Source organism: Myotis myotis, unplaced genomic scaffold (assembly GCF_014108235.1).
Source record: "Myotis myotis isolate mMyoMyo1 unplaced genomic scaffold, mMyoMyo1.p scaffold_m19_p_10, whole genome shotgun sequence".
NCBI lineage: Eukaryota > Metazoa > Chordata > Mammalia > Chiroptera > Vespertilionidae > Myotis > Myotis myotis.
Window position 1 is genome coordinate 54,273,581 of NW_023416314.1, and position 21,920 is coordinate 54,295,500.

Consider the following 21,920-nt stretch of genomic DNA (forward strand, 5'->3'; position numbering starts at 1 on the left):
TCACTAAAATTTTAACCCACAAATGAATGAATGAATGAATGAATGAATGAGGAGCTCAATGAGGAAGAAAATTTGGATTTATTATAATATAAAAGTTTTTTAAATGAAGAATTTGAAATGTACCAGTCAAACAGAAATCAGTACTTTTAATTCCACCACCAAAAAGCACATATGTAATGAAAAGAAAATTTTGTTTCTAAGTATTCATGCTGTGCAAAGCTCTTGTGTGTTTGAAAGAATTTTTTTATGCCTGCAGATACCTCCTATCCAGGTGGGAGAGGATTCAGGACTGAATTGAATTTCTCTGCAGTTTAGAGGAGAAAGAAGCCATTTTGGGAAGGAGAGAGAGAGGTAACCAAGGGTTTGAATAGTGGTAGTTGAGACAGAAATACAGAAGGGGCATTATTAACTGGTTCTTATGACAGGTGTGATAGGAAAGCGACTCATGTCCCTACATGTGATTTGGAGTTGAGATTTCTTTGCAGATCAAAGCATTTTTGTAAGAGAATTCTCCTGGTGGTTGTGATGGAATTAAGAAGTGCTTAGTTCTATTTTACAAAGGGCTTTGGATGAAAAGAGAGAAGCTCTTGCAGAATTTAGGTGAGAAACATAAATCAACTCACACATAGGTAAAGAGTAGCAGTTGATGAGTGTTTATATGGTATTTCCTCTTTTAATCCTCAAATAGCCATATGAGGCCAGTAGTATGCTTACTCCCATCTGGCATATGGGAAAAGACAAGCACAAGGAGGTTGAATGACATGCTCCAATTCTCATGTGCATAAGTGGAAGAGCCTGGATCTGAATTCATAGGTCTTTCAGAGTCTTTGCCCTTCCCCCGCCCTGTAGCCCACTACCAGGTGGTGTGTCCGGTACACAAGGGGAATGGTGGGGCAAGAAGCAAGGAACTCTCAGGGACAAATCTAAAATGGAAACTCACTTAAGTGTTTTATTAAGCTAGAATAGGCAAATTTTGTAAATAATAAGGAAGTGAAGATTATGAAGTAGGTGCAATCCACCTGAGAACAGCTCAGAGATTCCAGGAGCTCATTCTTCCCTCTGGACAGACCCAATCAGTGGAGTCTTGCCTGGTTCAGCCAGCGCAGGCTCCCCAGGAGAATGTAACCCGCTACCCCTCAGTCTGTGGGTGCTGCTCTCACCACTGAGTCAACGCTGGTAGGCTCATCTCCCTTTTTAAACTCAAAACTTAATAATGATGACTAGACCTGTCTGGGCTTTGTCTTTTTTTCTTGGCTGTTGTCGTTCACTGTTGTATCCTTGGCATTGAGCACACGTTCCTTACAGACCATCTGTTATAATATCATCCTTTAACTCATGAAGAAACTGAGGCTGAAAGAGCCAAAGGATTTCCCTGAGATCACAGGGTGAACAGCAGGTCCAATGCCAGCCCTGGCCTCCTGGAGCCCAGCCTGAGGCTTTCCCACTGTTCTCTGCCTGATTGTGGATGGAGCACCTGAGTGAAATCTTCATGTGAACTCAGACGTGAGAGAACTTCAGGGTATAGAATGGCTAGTTGGTCTAAATACCCATTTCTTTCTCTCTCACATAGTATTTTTGAGAGTTTTAGACCAGATAATGGATTTGAATCCCAATTTCCATTCCCATTTGATGACATCATGTGACCAGGTGGTAGCCAATGGGAGGTAAGCGCAAGTGATGTTACCAATTTTAAGTTGTGCTTTTCCTTCTCCTCTACTAGTCTGGATGGAATGCAGATGAGTCTGGGAGCCCTGCAGGAACATGAAGTCATCTCTCTAGGGATGGGGAGCAGTGATTTGAAACAGCACAAGTATCTGATGCCTTGAAATCACCAGTCAAGTTCTAGTAAGCTCTCTTGCTCTTCTTTCTAAGGCTACCAAAATCATAAATTTAAATTCTTAAAAATATTTGTATTTGTACAACCACCTTTTAAAATAACGTACATTCCATCCTTACGGCATTTATGATGAGAGATATTATTTTTAAGACATGACACCCAGTAGGGGAGTGCCAACAGATCAAATAAATGAGATGTTATAACAAGTTGATCTAATCACGGTGAGAGAGGAAAAAGTTCCAGGAAAAGGAACTATGAAGGGGTTATAAGAAAAATAAATTCTCTTCATTTGATGTCATATTTCATTTTCGGCTTCTCTATCCTCTGCTGCATCCTGTGAGGACACATCTCTTTGTCTCATCACTGGGCTCCCTTTCCCTCTGGCTCTTGGTTTCTCTCAGAAAAGGGTGACACCAACAGCTTATTGGAGGGCATGAGGAGGGTCATTGATATTTTAGTAGTAACTCCCTGCCTCTCTGCTGTCAGGCTGTGAGTTTGCCATGGTGATGTTGCTCTACCTAAGCATAAAGCTTCTGTGTGTGAGCCTTTTATATTGGACATAGTGATGACCACTGCTCCATCCACAGCCTTCCCTGTGTTCTGGCAACTTATCTTTCCCTTACATTTCAGGATGTGCAAGGGCAATAGCTCCCTATTATGACTAATTTTTAGGTGTCTCATCCTGCTCACCTTTTCTACACAGTCTTTTTATTAAACTCTCTTCAATTGCCTATTTGTTTGTGCCTTGTGTTTTTGCCTGGGATAAGAAAGATATAAACATATAATAAACAAACTCATAGAACAGCAAGATAATGTGTGAAATCTGAGGTTATTAACAATTCAGGGTTGAAAACAATGTCTGTGAAGCAGAAAGGACCTGGGTCCCTCACAGTCTAAGTTACCAGCACCCAAAGCTTCCTTGAGGGAGCTTCATGTCTCTGGACTCTCCTTCATGGGAGTCCATGGTTCCTTGCATGCTCCACCCTAAGATGCAGTTGTAACCACGTGGACTAAGAGGGAGAAAACAAAACTGCCTTTGAGAGAAGGTAGTTCTGAGCCGACTCTTACCTGAGCACCATCTTCTAGTTGAAAGTGGTGAGTAGAAGAAGAAGAGCTTTCCAGGGAGTGCTGAGCACCAGAGAATGCTCTCCTACCCCTGGATAGGAGGTGTCTGCAGGAGCAGGAGGGGAACCTGATGACCAAGAGAGGCTTATCAAGATGCTGGGCAGCCCTGGTGACTTCCTGACGAAGGGGCACTAGCAAATGAGATTCTGGGGATGTGAGACAAGGCCCTCACGAGATATTTCTCACTTGCCCTGAGTTCAATGACTTATCTCTTCCTCTGTCCATTTTACCCCATCTGGTCCCCCTCCCCAGGAATGTCTGAACTGGATCCAGTCACTGCCAATAGTGAGCCTGCGCAGGAAATCCACCCACAAAGCAATGTAAGCTTCCATAGCTAAAGAAGAGTTTGCTTGGCATTTAGGGCCCTTCATGGCCTGGCTCATCTGATCTGTTTCCACTTACTTCCAGAAGTAATATATGCATAATACTTTATTTCACAGGACACGATAGTGTGTAAAATAAAAAGGAAAGTCCTTCCTAATCTCATTTTTCTCTAGTGATCAATGTTTCCATTATAACTCTTTTACAAGTTATTTTATAGCTTTTCATTATAAAACTACATTCCTCTTTTTGATTTATCAACATCAACAACCACGTGTATTGTGTTTCCTTTTAAAAGATAAGGAATTTAGTGGAAAAAAATTGCATGGGAGTAAGTGGAAGCTACACTGACATGCTCCCAGGACCAAACTGGAATTACAACTAAAATAAAAAAACAACATTACCCTAAATAATCAAGTGAAGACTAGATGGAGAGAACCCTGATCACCAAGGATGGAAAATGGAGACTGCATAGAGACTGGTAAAAAGGCAGTCAGGAAAGGGCAGGCCAGCCTCTCACAGACAGAAGCTCAATTTCTGGAAAGATATCTCAGCTGTGGGGTGTTGTCACTGAGAACACCTCCCCAAGCTGGGCCCCCCAGCAGAGAGGACCTCAACTGAGAAAGATGTTCAGGTAACATCTTGCTGTGTAAAGCGGCAGGGTTGTTGTCAGCCAGGGAGAGATGACTGGAAATGCAGTCACCCTCTTAAAGGGACAATGCACAAAATTTTGTTTGTAGCCATTCACCTTGTGCTCCAGCAAAGGGAGGGCAGAGTGTACTGGAGATGTGTGAGCAGAATCCAGGGTTAGGGATTTTGGGTTTAGAGCTTGGAAGGCAGACACCCTGTTTCCTGTGTTGAGTCATTCCCTCACCCTGCAGAGGTCATCTCTCTCAGGCAGACCTTTGCTATCCAGGTAGTTATTGCCTGGCTGGGAAGACAGTTGACCAACCCTACTGGAAAACCCTTCACCCCATGGTGTGGAGTTTCTGAGGCTCATTAAGAGACTGAGAATAGCAATTAGCCTCCAGGTAGAAGCACTGAGGGAAAACCACTCACCACTCTGTGGAAATTGCCTGAGGGCTACTCAAGACTTAATCCAATCAGTGTGCAAGCAGAGGCAGGTCTCTGGAGGCTTTGAGTCTTTGCCTGATCTAATTAGTCAGAAACACCCTTTGGCACTGTGCTGCACTGGTGATTGGGAGGCATAGCAGATTTACCTACTACAAAGGCACAAATCCAAACAGGCAGCCAAAATGGGAAAACAAAACACCAGCTCTCAAATGAAAGAAAAAGAGAATTCTCCAGAAGAAGATATAAGTGAAATGGGAAATTTATAAATGAAATTAAGAAATTTAGCTGATATAGAGTTCAGAATAATGATGGTAAACATGCTCATCAGCATGAAAAAACAGATAGCAACTATGAAAAAAGAACAGCCAGAAATAAAGAATGACATACACAAATAAAGAACACATTGGAAGGAATACACAGCAGATTAGGGGCAGCTGAGAATCCAAAACATAAGGAACTCATACAACATAGCAAAAGGAAGACAAACAATCCAATGAAAAAATAGGCAAAGGACCTAAATAGAAACATTTCCAAAGTGGACATACAGGTGGCCAAGAGACATATGAAAAAATGCTCAAAGTCACTGATCATCAAAAGATGCAAATTAAAATGACAATGATGTATCGCCTCATATCTGTCAGAGTGGCTACCATCAACAAAGCAAAAAATGACAAGTGCTGGCAAGGATGTGGAGAAAAGGGAACCCTTGTACCCGGCTGGTGGGAATGCAGACTGGAGCAGCCATTATGGAAAACAGTATGGAGTTTCTTCAATAAATTAAATATGGAATTGCCATTTGACCCAGTGATCCCATTTTTAGGAATATATCCTAAGAAACCCAAAACACCAGTCAGAAAGAATGTATGCACCCCTATGTTCATAGAAGTACACTTTATAATAGCTAAGATGTGGAAATAGAGTGTCCATCAGTAGATGAGGGGATGAAAAAGCTGTGGTACATTTATACCATGGTGTACTATGCAGCAGTAAAATAGAAGAATCTCTTACCCTTTGAGACAGCATGGAGGAACCTGTAGAGTTTCATGCTACATGAAATAAGTCAGTCAGAGAAAGACATGTACCATATAATTGCACTCAAAATGTTGAATATAAGTAACAAAATAAACTGATGACGAGTGGGTCCAGAGACATGGAAGCATGGAACAGAGTGTAGAATCTCTGAGGGAAGGCAGGGGAAGGTGTGTGGATGGGAGGTAATCAACCAAAGACCTTGTATGCCTAACCCAGTGGTCTGCAAACTCATTAGTCAACAGAGCCAAATATCAACAGTACAACGATGGAAATTTCTTTTGAGAGCCAAAGTTTTTAAACTTAAACTATATAGGTAGGTATGTTGTTATTAACTTAATTAGGGTACTCCTAAGCTGGCCTTTGCAAAAAACGTCCTCAATCTGAGGGGTCAACCTCAGCAACCGTACCCCCACTTCTTCTAATGCCACTTCTTCAAAAGAGACTTTCCTAGACCGAAAACCGACTTCTGCACATGGGCCACGAAGTTTCAGTCCCACTGTATGTGCACGCCCACACGTGGTATTGTGTGGAAGAGCCACACTCAAGGGGTCTCACGAGCTGCGGTTTGCCGACCACTGGCCTAACCCATGGACACAGACAATAAGGTGGTGAAGGCCTTGGGTTAGGGGGTTGAAGGAGGGGGGGTGGCTGGACGGGTCAATGGGGGAAAAAAGGGAACATTTGTAATACTTTCAACAATAAAACTAAAAAAAATGTATCCATATGGATGCATCAATTTCAATAAATGTGCCACATTAATGGAAAATGTTAGTAATAAGAGAAACGGTGTGGGGAATTAGTAATGGGGGGGCGGTTATAGAAATCTTCTGTACTTTTCTGTACTATTCTTCTTAAAATGTGCTTTAAATTTTAAAATCTATTAAAATGAATAAGCAAACCAGCAACTGAATAAGTATTTACAGTACACATAACTAACCAAAGCCCCATTCAACATATATCAAATCTCTTATAAATAAATAATGAAAAAGAGCAGCACTTAATAAAAATTGGCAAAACTGAAAAAACACTTTAAGAAATACAAGTAACCAATAAGCTCATGAAAGGTTGCTCATGCTTGCAAAGGTTGAAAAATGGTGAAAACAATGTACTTAAAGAGGGTGACTCGCCGAAACCGGTTTGGCTCAGTGGATAGAGCGTCGGCCTGCGGACTGAAGGGTCCCGGGTTCGATTCCGGTCAAGGGCATGTACCTGGGTTGCGGGCACATCCCCAGTGGGAGATGTGCAGGAGGCAGCTGATCGATGTTTCTAACTCTCTATCTCTCTCCCTTCCTCTCTGTAGAAAATCAATAAAATATATTTAAAAAAAAAAAAAAAGAGGATGACTCAAATCTGGCAATGGGGATTTAGCAGAGACTAGACTTGAAAATCACCATATGTTCATTCATTAATTTAATTATTCAATCCCCATTTATTATGCTAAAGTGCTAGTTCAAGGCTGGCCAAAGTCATCAAGGACTGCTCACTGGGGCTCAATTGAACTTTAATTCATTTAATTTACAGAGACATTGTAGGAGATTGACCACAAAAACTTGTCAAAAATGTAATGTTCATGTAGTTTCTATCAAGTTCAGTGATGAAAGAAATTTAGACTTTTCCTGCCCTTCACTCATCTTCTGCTGTAGGTCGGATTCTTCAAATGTGAGAGCAGTCCTGGACCCCAGAGATGTCAAAGCTCCCATGGGGATGGGGTGAAGGCCCTGGTTAAGGCAGTCCTGGGACATTGCACCCTGTTTCTTTCTTTTTTTAAAAAAATATATTTTATTGATTTTTTACAGAGAGGAAGGGAAAGGGATAGAGAGTTAGAAACATCGATGAGAGAGAAACATCGATCAGCTGCCTCCTACACACTCCCTACTGGGGATGTGCCCACAACCAAGGTACATGCCCTTGACCTGAATCGAACCTGGGATCCTTGAGTCCGCAGGCTGATGCTCTATCCACTGAGCCAAATCGGTTAGGGCACACTCTGTGTTTCTTTAACAGGCACTGGCGAACTTCATCCTCAGAAGCTGGATTATTATGTTAATTGTTTTATTTCCAGAGTCCAGAGGTTAAACATGGTAAGAAAGCCAACCAAATGAGATGGAAAAAACTGGCTTTCAAAGTTACATCTGTCTGAACAGATCAAGACTCTGAATCAGGACACCAGATATCCTGACATGGCCAGGGCTCCCCCAGGAAGGCTTTCTCCAGGTTCATCCACCTCAGGAGTGTCCTGCAGAGCCCTCTGGAGAATCAGCCTCAGGGCGTGTCTCCGCTTCCACCATCGCTGCCTGAAGGAACCAACGAAGAAGTAAATGATCGGGTTGGCACAGCTGTTGACACAGGACAGGAGAACTGCCACCAAGAAGTGAGGAATGAAGGCATCCAAATCTTTTTGAAACCAGATTAAGAGGAACCAGATGATGCCGTAGGGCAGGCCGCAGAGGAAGAAGACCAACACTGTGAGCACCACGGTGGCATAGAGCTTTGTCAAGGGAACCCGGTTGGAGCCACACAGCAGTCTAGTCATCAGGGCCAGGCTGGACCCAGAGAGAAGCAGAAATAACAAAACCAGCCATGACACAGTGATGAAATCCCACACTGGGCACCAAACATGATGCATGTTCCTCACCAGGAAGCCACAGTAGTTCCCTTCCAGGATGCTCAGCAGCAGGGACAGGGCCCACAGCACGATACACATGCCCACTGACTGGTGCCTGGGGCGGCGGCAGCGGTACTAGATGGGCCACAGGACAGACAGGCAGCGCTCCGTGCTGATGGCACTGAGAAAGCTCAGGCCTGAGATGTAGGCAAACATGGACACAGTCATGAAAAAGTCCAGGATGGATATGGAGATGAGAAAGAAGTTTCTGATGAGTGTCTCTAGGGCATGTATAATATAACAGCAGAGTAAGAGGAAGTCGGGTCCAGCCAGGTTGAGGATGTAGAATGAGAAGGCGTTCCTGCGCATGCAGAAACCCAGGAGTCAGAGCAGCACCGAGTTCTCCGCCAGCACCACCAGGGCCATGATGACTGTCAGTAATTGCAGGATTAGGAACTCTGTTTTGAAAGTTTGTTCTCTGTTGAGGTCTAGCCCCAGCAGGTTCAGGGGTTCCCAAAGGTGTGGACGGAGTCGGCGAAGAAGGAATGACACGAAGACAGCGTTCAGTTGATCAGCATGGTTGGGTTCTCTCACCTGGTTCTATACAGGATCTGCAGCCAGGTTCTGTGTAGGATCTCCAGCCAAGTTCTGTCTAGGGTTCTCCAGCCAGGTTCTCCAGCCAGGTTCTGTGTTTTATTCTCTTGTTACATCTGTATTTATACCAGTTGATTTTAATCCTGTCAATTTCTATTCCAAAGGTTAGGGTGTTTCTTATCTCCATTCCAGGGAGTAAAGATTATGTAGCTTAAGCGAGATTGTTCGAAGTTAAAGTGATTAACTACCCACCTGGCACTTAGTTAAGGGATTTTATTCCCTCCCTAACTTCAGGGAAAAATCCCTACCTGGGGAAACAACCTTTCTCAGAGAGGTGACCTTGGTTAAAACACATAGCGCCAAGAAGGGGAGCAAACACATCAAGAACAGTATGCCATATATGCCAGGTCTCCCGAGACATATGCTGTGCAGATGTTTCTTCCCTGCAACAACCGTGTCAAGCAGCAAGGATGGACCGGCTTCCCGCAGTTCTCTTCCACTTATTGATGTGAACTCACTGCTCCAGGCTGTGACAGATGGATTCATGGTCGAGAACAATCCACTGGTGCCACTGGAACAGAAACAAGACTTGAGCACCTGGTGCATGATCAGTGAGTCTCATGGGCACCATGCTACCTGGGAATTACTGTCTGTGTTACAGAGATTATGATACCAAAGGCATCACCACCTTGGAGTCCTGAATCCTGGATTCAAACCCAGTTCTCTCTGACTCTAGAGTCAGGGCTCTCTCTACGCAACATGGACCTTCTTCTGACATGGGAATAGCCTGTAGTCCAAATACCTCCACTCATAGTCAGAGACCATGTCATGTCTTCCAGAGGCAGGAGGAGCATAGTCTCGACAGGTAATGTGGGATGACAGCAGGACTCAGAGCTCACCATTGCTTCTGCCCTGAGACTGAGATTTCCTTTCAAGGGCTCAAAGTTGAAAGTCCCAGCCATGACCTCTGGGTTTTCTCAGTGACTGAGAATGTCCATCCTCCAGAAAGAAGATCGTGATTTTGGGTTCTTTATGATAAGATAAATGGAATACACTCTCTTGCTATGAGGGGTATGAGAATGACCTGTCTTGTGTTGGAAATGGCTGAGTGTGTCATCTCTATGAGGACAGGAGGTACTTTTCTCCTGAACAGTGGTGTGTCTAGTAGAACACAGTTTAATTCACTCTTATAATGGATTTCTTCCTAGAGCAGCCAAAATAATAAATATAAAATACTTATCGTTAATAGTGTGCTCCCACTTTAAAAAACACACACCAAACAAACTACATTTTATTATCAAGGCATTTATGATGATAGCAAGAGATTATTCTAAAAAGTGAAACCCAATAGGCGTACAGAGTCAAACAAACAAACTGAGGAGATACAATGAGAAGTTGATCTTATTGATCTCAAACCGAGAGAGAGAGAACGAGAGAGAGAGAGAGAGAGAGAGAGAGAGAGAGAGAGAGAGAGAGAGAGAGCAGGAAAACCAACTATTGGAAGACGATAAGAAGAGATGGGTTTCTTCATTTGACATCAAATCGCATTTCCAGCTTCTCTACCCTCCTCTGCATCCTGGGAGATAGGTCCCTTTTCTTCACCACTGGACCCCTTTCCCTCAGTCTCCTGATTGCTCTCAGGAAGGAGACACTGGCAGTTGATTGGAGGGTAGTAGGAGGGCAGGTTTCAACTCCCTGGCTCTCTGATGTCAGGCTTTGAGTTGGCCACAGTGGTGTTACTCTACCTAAGGACATAGCCCCTGTCTGGTTGCCTTTCTTGTGGTCAAAATGACAACCTCCACTACAGCCATAGCCTCGCTGTGTTCTGGTAACTTATCTTTCCCTCTACCCTTCAGCAGTAGCTCCCTTTTATGACTTATCTTTAGGGATCTCTCCATCTTCATCAATTTCCCTTACTCCTGCTCATCCCTTTGTACATAGTCCCTTTATTAAACTCTCTTCAATTACTCATTAGTTTGTGCCATGTGTTTTATGCTGGAACAAGAAACATATAAAGATAACAAACAAACAAACAAATCCATGGAACAGTAAGCTAATGTGTGCAAGCTGAGGTTATTAACAACAATTCAGGTTTGAAAACAATGTCTGTGAAGCTGAAAGAACCTGGGTCCCTCACAGCCTAAGTTAGCAGCACCCAAAGCTTCCCTGAGGGAGCTTCATGTCTCTGGACTCTCCTTCATGGGTGCCCATGGCTCCTTGCCCGCTCCACCCCAAGATGCAGTGGTGACCATGTGGACTAAGAGGGAGAAAACAAAACTGCCTTTGAGAGAAGGTAGTTCTGAGCCGACTCTTACCTGAGCGCCAACCTTTAGTTGAAGGTGGTGAGTAGAAAAAGAGGAGCTTTCCAGGGAGCGCTGAGCACCAGAGAATGCTCTCCTACCCCTGGATAGGAGGTGTCTTCAGGAGCAGGAGTGGAACCTGATGACCAAGAGAGGCTTATCAAGATGCTGGGCAGCCCCTGTGACTTCCTGCCCAAGGAGCACTGGCAAATGAGATTCTGTAGATATGAGACAAGGGCCTCACGAGATGCTTCTCATTTGTCCTGAGTGCAATGGCTTATCTGTTCCTCTCTTCATCTTACCCCATGTGGTCCCCCTCCAGTGAGGAATGTTTGAACTGGAGCCTGTCACTGCCCACTGTGGGCATGTGCAGGGAGCCCACCCAACAGGCAATGTCAGCTTGCATAGCTAAATAATAGTTTGCTTGGCATTCAGGGTTTTGCATGGCCTGGATCATCTGATCTATTTCCATTTACTCCCAGGAGTAATGAATGCACCTGAGTTTATTTCAGAGGACACAAGAGTATACAAAATAAAAATGTAAAGTCTCTCCTAATCTCAATCACCAATAGCAACCGATGTTTACAGTTCCCATTTTAACTCTTTTACAAGTTATATTATAGCTTTGTGTAATGAAACCTCCTTTCTAGTTGTGACTTATCAATATCAACAACTGTGTAAACTGTGTTCCCTTTTAACAGATAAAGAATTTAGAACATCACATGCACTACTTGTCACCTCTCTCTCTCCCCAGGACATTTGTTAGCTAGATTTCTTTCACATGATGTGGGGACAACCAGTGTTTTCAGCTTTAGTTCCTATAACTTCCTTTCCTATGCCCATGCCGCAGCCAAATTGAGTTAAAAAGCATTTCCTCAAAAATTTAACTATGAGGGAGAAACCAAGATGGCGGCATAGGTTAACGCCGGAGATCGCTGCCTCAAACAACCACTTCAGAGATATAACTAAAGGACAGAACGGACATCACCCAGAACCACGGGAAGGCTGGCTGAGTGGAAATTCTACAACTAGGAGGAAAGAGAATATCATACCCAGACTCAGAGGAGGCGCAGTGCTGAAGTGAAATACTAAGGTGCGGAGTGTGCGCGCGGAGCGGGCTGGCGGCGGAGGGCGCGGTTGTTGTTTTCAATCGGGAGGGAGTTTCAGACTCTGAGCTCCAGATCCGGGCGAGTCTCTGGGGACCGAGACTCAAACGGGAGAAACGGGACTGTCTGGCTTCGGTCGGAACTCAAAGGCAGCTTTCTCTCCGAGGTTTGCAGCCATTGCTGGGGCTCTGAGAGGCAGAGCCCCTGGGGAAGGAACTGAGAGCCGCCATAACTGCTTGTTCCGCCCGCCCTGTAGATCCCTGGGGACCCGCCCCGCCCAAGCCCTGCACAGAACCATTTGCCGGATAGCCTCAGGCAAACGCTAGATTAGCACCGCTCTAGAGATCCAGCACAGAAGCTCTCCCACTACAGACACAGCCGACTCTCATAGCCAGTTAGCCTGGAGGTCAAATCACCCCGGTATTGCCGACATCAATCAAGGGTTAAAGGCAACAAGACTGCGGACAAAGACCACTAGGGGGTGCACCAAGAAAGCATAAAAAATGCGGAGACAAAGAAACAGGACAAAACTGTCAATGGAGGATATTGAGTTCAGAACCACACTTTTAAGGTCTCTTAAGAACTGTCTAGAAGCTGCCGATAAACTTAGTAAGGCCCTCGAAAAGACTGGTGAGACCGCCGATAAATGTAGTGAGATCCTCAAGAAATCTAATGAGACCCTCGATGTTGTGATAAAGAACCAACTAGAAATTAAGCATACATTGACTGAAATAAAGAATATTATACAGACACCCAACAGCAGACCAGAGGAGCACAAGAATCAAGTCAAAGATTCGAAATGCGAAGAAGCAAAAAACACCCAACTGGAAAAGCAAAATGAAAAAAGAATCCGAAAATATGAAGATAGTGTAAGGAGCCTCTGGGACAGCTTCAAGCGTACCAACATCAGAATTATAGGGGTGCCAGAGGATGAGAGAGAGCAAGATATTGAAAACCTATTTAAAGAAATAATGACAGAAAACTTCCCCCACCTGGTGAAAGAAATAGACCTACAGGTCCAGGAAGCGCAGAGAACCCCAAACAAAAGGAATCCAAAGAGGACCACACCAAGACACATCATAATTAAAATGCCAAGAGCAAAAGACAAAGAGAAAATCCTAAAAGCAGCAAGAGAAAGAAACTCAGTTACCTACAAGGGAGTACCCATACGACTGTCAGCTGATTTCTCAACAGAAACTTTGCAGGCCAGAAGGGAGTGGCAAGAAATATTCAAAGTGATGAATACCAAGAACCTACAACCAAGATTACTTTATCCAGCAAAGCTATCATTCAGAACGGAAGGTCAGATAAAGAGCTTCACAGATAAGGAAAAGCTAAAGGAGTTCATCACCACCAAACCAGTATTATATGAAATGCTGAAAGGTATCCTTTAAGAAGAGGAAGAAGAAAAAAAAAGGTAAAGATACAAATTATGAACAACAAATATGCATCTATCAACAAGTGAATCTAAGAATCAAGTGAATAAATAATCTGGTGACCATAATAGAATCAGGGACATAGAAAGGGAATGGACTGACTATTCTTGGGGGGGAAAGGGGTGTGGGAGATGCGGGAAGAGACTGGACAAAAATCGTGCACCTATGGAAGAGGACAGTGGGTGGGGAGTGAGGGCGGAGGGTGGGGCGGGAGCTGGGAGGAGGGGAGTTATGGGGGGAAAAAAAAGAGGAACAAATGTAATAATCTGAACAATAAAGATTTAATTAAAAAAAAAATTTAACTATGAAACATTGGAAACAGTGAGAGAAACTTATTCACTCATTTCTGTGTTTACCCAACTCTACTAATACTGTGTGCTATACTGTGCCAGGCAGTGATCCAGGCAGAGAAGATGCTGTGGACAAATGCTACCAGAGGGCCTTTCACAGGCCCAATTTCTTGGACTGTGCTTATCAAAAGATATCATTTTCCCTAAACCCAGACAACCCAATGAGATTAGAGGTAGGTCAACTCATTTATTCAAGCTTTTACCCTGTAGAATGCCCCCAGCCACAGCACTAAGCACGAATGTAAAGGACCTATAGTCTGAGAGAAACACAGGGAATCTTCATTTTCTATTCAATCAGGTAGAACAATTTCTGAAGGACTATTTATGGTTTTGGACAGGGATTCTTTTCTTTTTAACTTATTAAATATTACCTCAGAAGTCAATAATATATTAGAGGCTTCACATGTACTAATCACTGATGTTTATGAAATATTTAGTCATATTTGACACCTGGCTGAGTCCTTTTCATCTGTTTTCTAATTTATTCCCCACTATGATTTTATGAGCAGATGATTTCACCACATTTTACAATGAATTAACAGAGGCTTGGAGAGGAGAGCTGCAGAACCAGGACTTCAGACCTGGATTTGTCTGATTCAGAGAGGAATTCTTTCTGTTGCAATGAAAATTGTAAAGAAAAATCATTCAATAAATAAATTCAGAAGATTACATGAGAAATTTATTGGTAATGTCAAGGACGATGGAGAGGTATAACGTTCAGACTAATGCTTTCTCTGAGAAAAACTAGAACAGCCAGATTAAAAACAACCTACTTGAAGAGATTGGGGGATCACTGACACATTCTGAGGCTGAGGCTGAGAGAAGACTAGATACTTTCCAAGCCTGGCAGGGCAGCAGTGAGTCTCAAAGTTACTTCAGACTGATCAGGACAGAGGCTCTCATCCCTGCCCCAGACTGCTTTGCGACATGGCCAGGGTTTCCCCAGGAAGGCTTTCTCCAGGTTCATCCACCTCAGGAGTGTCCTGCAGAGCCCTCTGGAGAACCAGCCTCAGGGTGTGTCTCCGCTTCCGCCATCGCTGCCTGAAGGAGCCAACAAAGAAGTAAATGATGGGGTTGGCACAGCTGTTGACACAGGACAGGGGTACTACAAACTGTTCAAGATGAGGGAAGGCATCAAACCAGAATAAGAGGAACCAGTGGATGCCGAAGGGTAGGCCACAGAGGAGGAAGACCAGCATTGTGAGTATGATGGTCACGTAGAGCCTTGTGGGCGGCACCCGATGGGAGCAACACAGCAGTCTGGTCATCAGGGCCAGGCTGGACCCAGAGAGAAGCACAAATAACAAAATCAGCCATGACACAGTGATGATATCCGACGCTGAGCACGAACCATCAATTTCATTCGATCTCATGAAGCCACAGGAGTTCCCTTCCAGGATGCTCAGCAGCAGGGACAGGGCCCAGAGCAGGGCACACATGATGGTGGACACGTGTTTGGGGCGGCGGCAGCGGGACCAGATGGGCCACAGGACAGACAGGCAGCGCTCCGTGCTGATGGCGCTGAGAAAGCTCAGGCCTGAGATGTAGGCAAAGATTGACACAGGCGAGAGAAATCTGTCCTAATTACTTTAACGACAAAATGAAAGTGAAAAAGTAAAAGTATACTATGTATAAATGGGTAGCAGAGGAAGAAGAAGTCAGCCCCTGCCAGGTTGAGGATGTAGACCGAGAAGGCGTTCCTGCGCATGCGGAAGCCCAGGAGCCAGAGCACCACCGAGTTCCCTGCCAGCCCCACCAGGGCCACGATGGCTGTCAGTAATTTCAAAATCATGAACCGTGTATCAGATTCATGGAAGGCTTGATCAATTCCATTCGTTGGTGTGAGGTTGGACTCCCATGCTGTGGCTGTCATATCTGTGCTCAGAAACCTTGCAGTTTTGGGCCTGGAAAGGAAACAAGACTTGAACACAGGACTGAATTTAATGTCTGCATTTTAGAGGAGAAAGAACCTCATTTGCGAAGAAGAGGGAGAGGGGCAAAGGGTTTGAATAGAGGTAGTTGAGACAGAAATATGGAAAGTGGGGTTATTAAGTGATTTTCTGATGATATGTGTAATATGAAAGTTATTTATTGTTGCTCCATGTGATTTGGAGTAAAGATTTCTTTGCAGATCAAAGCATTTGTGTAAGAGAATTCTCGTGGTGGTGGTGGAGTTAGGAAGTGCTTAGTTCTATTTTAGAAAGGGCTTTGGTGGAAAAGTGATAAGCTCTTGCAGAATTTAGGTGCGAGACATAAATCTACTCACACATAGGTGAGGAGTAGCAGCTGATGAGTGCTTACATGGTATTTCCTCTTTTAATCCTCCAGATAGCCCGTTGAGGCCAGTACTATGCCTATACCCATCTGGCACATAGGAAAAGAGAAGAAGAAGGATGTCCAGTTCTCATGTGCACAAGTGGAAGAGCCTGGATCTGAACCCACAGGTCTGTGTTAGAGTGTTCGCCGTTCCCCTGTCTTGCAGCCCCACTTCCAGGGTGGTGTGTCCGGTGCACAGGGAGGGTGGTGGGGCAGGAAGCAAGTAACTCTCAGGGACAAATCTAAAATGGGAACTCATTTGTGTGATTTGAAAGAGCAAACGTGTCTGATGGCTTGAAATCATCAGTCCAGTTCTAGTAACTTCTCTTGCACTTCTTTTTAGGGCTACCAAAATGATAAACTTACATTCTTAAATATATTTACATATAACCACCTAAAAAGTAAAGTACATTCCATCCTCAAGGCATTTGTGATGAGAGATATATTATTCGAAGAAAATGACACCCAATAAAAATGAGCCAACAGAATCTAGTAAAATAAATGAAGAGATATAATGAGAGGTTTATCTACTAGTAATTACATTGAGAGACAAACAGTCCTAGGAAAATCTACTGTGAGGAGACTATAATAATAGATGGGTTTTCATAATTTGCCATCCAATCTAATTTTCAGCTCCTCTGTGTCCTATTGATTTGCCTCCCCACTGGGCTCCTTTTCCCTCTGGCTCCTGGTTGCTCTCAGGAAAGGGTGACAGTAAGGGGTTATTGGAAGGCAGGAGAAGGGTGATTGAAGTTTTAACTTCCTGACTCTCTACTGTGAGTGGACCATGGTGATGTTAATCTACCTAAGGATATAGCTTCAGTCTGTTGGCCTGTTATGGTCACAGTAATGGTCACAACTACAGCCATAGCCCTCCCTGTGTCTGAAAACTTACTTTTCCCTCTATCCTTCAGGGTGCGCAAGGGCAATAACTCCCTATTATGACTTATCTTTAGGGGCCTCTGTATCTTTTATTGACTTCCCATAGCCCTGCTTACCCCTTAGTACACAGTTCCTTTATTAAACTCTCTTTTGTTACCCATTAGTGTGTGCCTTGTGTTATTTTCCTGACAAACCAGATGCAAACATACATCAAAGAAAGAAACAAACAAACCCTTTGAACAGCAACACAGCAAGGTAATGTGTGAAACCTGAGGTTATTAACAACAATTCAGGTTTGAAAGCAATGTCTGTGAAGCAGAAAGGACCTGGTTGGTCCCATGAATCTCCCACAATCTAAGTTACCAGCACCCAAAGCTTCCCTGAGGGAGCTTCATGTCTCTGTACTCTCCCTCATGGGTGCCCATGACTCCTTGCATGCTCCACCCCAAAACGCAATCATGAACATGTGGGCTAAGAGGAAGAAAACAAAACTGCCTTTGAGAGAAGGTAGTTCTGAGTGGACTCTTACCTGAGCACCATCTTGTTGCTGAAGGTGGTGAGTAGAAGAAGAGGAGCTTTCCAGGGAGTGCTGAGCACCAGAGAATGCTCTCCTACCCCTGGAGAGGAGGTGTCTGCAGGAGCAGGAGTGGAACCTGATGACCAAGAGAGGCTTATCAAGATGCTGGGCAGCCCTGGTGACTTCCTGCACAAGGGGCACTGGCAAATGAGAATCTGGAGATGTGAGGCAAGGACCTCATGAGATGTTTCTCACTTTTCCTGAATCCAATGACTAATCTCTTCGTCTCTCCATTTTACCCATCTGGCCCCCCTCCCTGTGAGGAATGTTTAAATTGGAATCTGTCACTGCCCATAGTGATCCTGTGCAGGAAGCTCACCCTCTAAGCAAACTCTTCCATAGCTAAAGAAGATTTTGTTTGACATTTAGGTTCTCGCCTGGCCTGGCTCATCTGATCAGTTTCCAATTATTTCCAGAAGTAATATATGCATAATACTTTGCTTCAGAGGACACCATAGTGTGCAAAGTGAAATGTAAAGTCCTTCTTAATCTCATTCCTCAATGTTTACAGTTTCCATTATAACTATTTTACAAGTTATTTTATAGCTTTTCATTATAAACCTACACTTCTATTTTTGATTCATCAACATCAACAACTGTGTATACTGCATTCCTTTCTAAAATATGAGGAAATAGTGGGAAAAAATGGCATGGGAGTAAGTGGAAGCTACACTGACAAGCTCTCAGGACCAAACTGGATTTACAACTAAAATAAAAAAACAACATTAACCTAAATAATCAAGTGAAGACTAGGTGGAGAGATCCCTGATAACCAAGGATGGAAAATGGAGACGCATAGAGACTGGTAAAAAGGGCAGAGTCAGGGAAGGGCAGGCCAGGTTCCCGCAGACAGAAGTTCAATTTCTGGAAAGATATCTCAGCTGTGGGGTGTTGTCACTGAGAACTCCTCCCAAGCTGGGCCCCCGAACAGAGAAGACCACAACTGAGAAAGATGTTCACTTAACATCTGGCTGTGTAAAGCAGCAGGGTTGTTGTCTTCCAGGGAGAGATGACTGGAAATGCAGTCACCGTCTTAAAGGAAAAATGCATGAAATTTTGTGTGTAGCCATTCACCTTGTGCTCTGGCAGGGGGAGGACAGAGTGTACTGGAGATGTGTGAGCAGAATCCAGGGTTAGGGGTTTTGGGTTTAGAGCTTGGAAAGCAGACACCCTTTTTCCTGTGTTGAGTCATTCCCTCACCCTGCAGAGGTCATCTCTCTCAGGCAGACCTTTGCTATCCAGGTAGTTATTGCCTGGCTGGAAAGACAGTTGACCCACCCTACTGGAAAATCCCTCACCCCATGGTGTGGAGTTTCTGAGGCCCATTAAGAGACTGAGAATAGCAATTAGCCTCCAGGTAGAAACACTGTAGGAAAACCACTCACCACTCTGTGGCAATTGCCTGAGGGTTACTCAAGACTTAATCCAAACAGTGTGCAAGCAGAGGCAGGTTGCTGGAGGCTTTGAATCTTTGCCTAATCTAATTAGTCAAAAACACCATTTGGCGCTGTCCTGAACTAGTGATTGGGAGGCACAGCAGATTTACCTAGTGCATAGTCACAAATCCAAATAGAAAGCCAAAATGAGGAGACAAAAAACCAGCTCCCAAATGAAAGAACAAGAGAACCCTTCAGAAGAAGAGATAAAAGAAAAGGAGATAAGAAATTTATCTGATATAGGGGAAAACCAAGATGGCAGCATATGTAAACACTGGAGTTTGCTGCCTTGAACAACCACTTCAAAAATACAACTATAAGACAGAACGAACATCATCCAGAACCACAGGAAGGCTAGCTGAGTGGAAATTCTACAACTTGAAGGAAAGAGAAAAGCATACCAAGACTCAGAGTAGGTGCAATGCGGAAGTAATATACTAAGGTACAGAGGTGCACACGAGGTGGGCTGGTGGCTGAGGGCGCGGTTGTTGTTTTCAATCAGGAGGGAGTCTCAGGCTCTGAGCTCCAGTTCTGGCCCAGTATCTGGGGACCCAGACTCATACGGGAGAAGCTGGACTGTCTGGCATTGGTCAGAACTCGAGGGCAGCTTTCTCTTGGAGGGGCTTGCAGCCATTGCTGAGACACTGAGAAGCTGGGCCTCTGAGAGCAGCCACAACTGCTAGCCCCACCCTGTTGATCCTGTGGGATTCGCCCCGCCCCACCCAAGCCCTGCAGGGAGGCTTTTGCTGGATAGCCTCAGGCAGAGGCTAGATTAGCACTTCCCTAGAGATCCAGGAGCCAGTGTATCCAGAGGTCAGAGTGGGACCATCCAGTTTGCAGCTCCATGGAACCATAAAGGACACACTCAGGGGGCAGACTCAGTGAGCACCAAAGCCCAATTGAAGCAAGCCTTGCCCCAGAGGGGTGTCTCCAGCACAGAAGTTCTCCCACTGCAGACACAGCTGATTCTCACAGCCAATTGGCCTGGAGGTCAATTCCTCCCAGTGATACCTACGACAATCAAGGCTTAACTACAACAAGACTGTGCACAAAGACCACAAGGGAGTGCACCAATAGTGTCCTCCTCAGGTAATTGGGGAGGCTTTACCACTGGGCCCTAGAGGACACTTTGCACAGAAAACCACTTTATCAATATAAGGAAGCATAAAAAATGCAGAGACAAAGGAAAAGGACACAAATGACAGAAATAGAGGAAAGCAAATGACTGGATATAGAGTTCAAAACCACATTTTTAAGGTTTTTCAAGAATTTTCTAGAAACTGCCAATAAAGTTAATGAGACCTACAAGAAATCTAATGAGACCCTCGAGGTTGTGATAAAGGACCAACTAGAAATTAAGCATACACTGACTGAAATAAAGAATATTATACAGACTCCCAACAGCAGACTAGAGGATCGCAAGTATCAAGTCAACGATTTGAAATATGAAGAAGCAAAAACACCCAACCAGAAAAGCAAAATGAAAAAAGAATCCGAAAATACGAAGATAGTATAAGGAGCCTCTGGGACAGCTTCAAGCGTACCAACATCAGAATTATAGGGGTGCCAGAAGAAGAGAGAGAGCAAGATATTGAAAACCTATTTGAAGAAATAATGACAGAAAACTTCCCTTACCTGGTGAAAGAATAGACTTACAAGTTCAGGTAGCACATAGAACCCCAAACAAAAGGAATCCAAAGAGGACTACACCAAGACACATCATAATTAAAATGCCAAGAGCAAAAGACAAAGAGAGAATCTTAAAAGCTGCAAGAGAACGAAAGTCAGTTACCTACAAGGGAGTACCCATACGACTGTCAGCTGACTTCTCAACAGAAACTTTGCAGGCCAGAAGGGAGTGGCAAGAAATATTCAAAGTGATGAATGCCAAGAATCTACAACCAAGATTACTTTATCCAGCAAAGCTATCATTCAGAATTGAAGGTCAGATAAAGAGCTTCACAGATAAGGAAAAGCTAAAGGAGTTCATCATCACCAAACCAGTATTATATGAAATGCTGAAAGGTATCCTTTAAGAAGAGGGAGAAGAAGAAAAAAGTAAAGATACAAATTATGAACAACAAATACACATCTATCAACACGTGAATCTGAAAATCAAGTGAATAATCTGAGGAACAGAATGAACTGGTGATTATAATAGAATCAGGGGCATAGAAAGGGAGTGGACTGACTATTCTTGTGGGGGAAAGGGGTGAGGGGGATGCGGGAAGAGACTGAACAAAAATCGTTCACCTATGGATGATGACAGTGGGTGGGAAGTGAGGGAGGAGGGTGGGGTGGGTACTGGGTGGAGGGGAGTTATGGGGGGAAAAAGAGGAACAAATGTAATAATCTGAACAATAAATATTTAATTAATTAAAAAAAGAAATTTATCTGATATAGAGTTCAGAATAATGATGGTAAAGATGCTCAACAGCATGAAAAAATATATAGTAACTATGAAAAAGAAGTCAGAAATAAAGAATGACATAGCACAAAACAGAACACATTGGATGGAATACACAGCAGATTAGGGGAAGCTGAGGATCTAAAACATATAAGGAACTCATACAACTTAGCAAAAGAAAGACAAACAATCCAATGAAAAAATGGGTGAAGGACCTAAATAGACACATCTCCAAAGTGGACATACAGATGGCCAAGAGACATATAAAAAAATGCTCAAAGTCACTGATCATTGCAGAGATGCAAATTAAAATGACAGTGAGGTATTGCCTAATATCTGTCAGAATGGCCACCATCAATAAAGCAACAAATGACAAGTGCTGACAAGGATGTGGAGAGACCCAGGTCTTTTATGCTTCACAGACATTGTTTTCAACCCTGAATTGTTGTTAATAAGCTCAGGTTTCACGTATTACCTTGCTATTCTATGAGCATGTTTGTACACTGCTGGTGGAAATGCAGA

At 43.8% G+C, this 21,920-nt stretch overlaps 2 pseudogenes; both read right to left on the reverse strand.

Annotated features, from left to right (window-relative positions):
- Nucleotides 1-7,500: 7,500 nt before the first annotated feature.
- Nucleotides 7,501-9,134, reverse strand: LOC118663547 (annotated as a pseudogene).
- Nucleotides 9,135-13,809: 4,675 nt separating this feature from the next.
- Nucleotides 13,810-15,667, reverse strand: LOC118663548 (annotated as a pseudogene).
- Between the last annotated feature and the right edge of the window lie 6,253 nt (nt 15,668-21,920).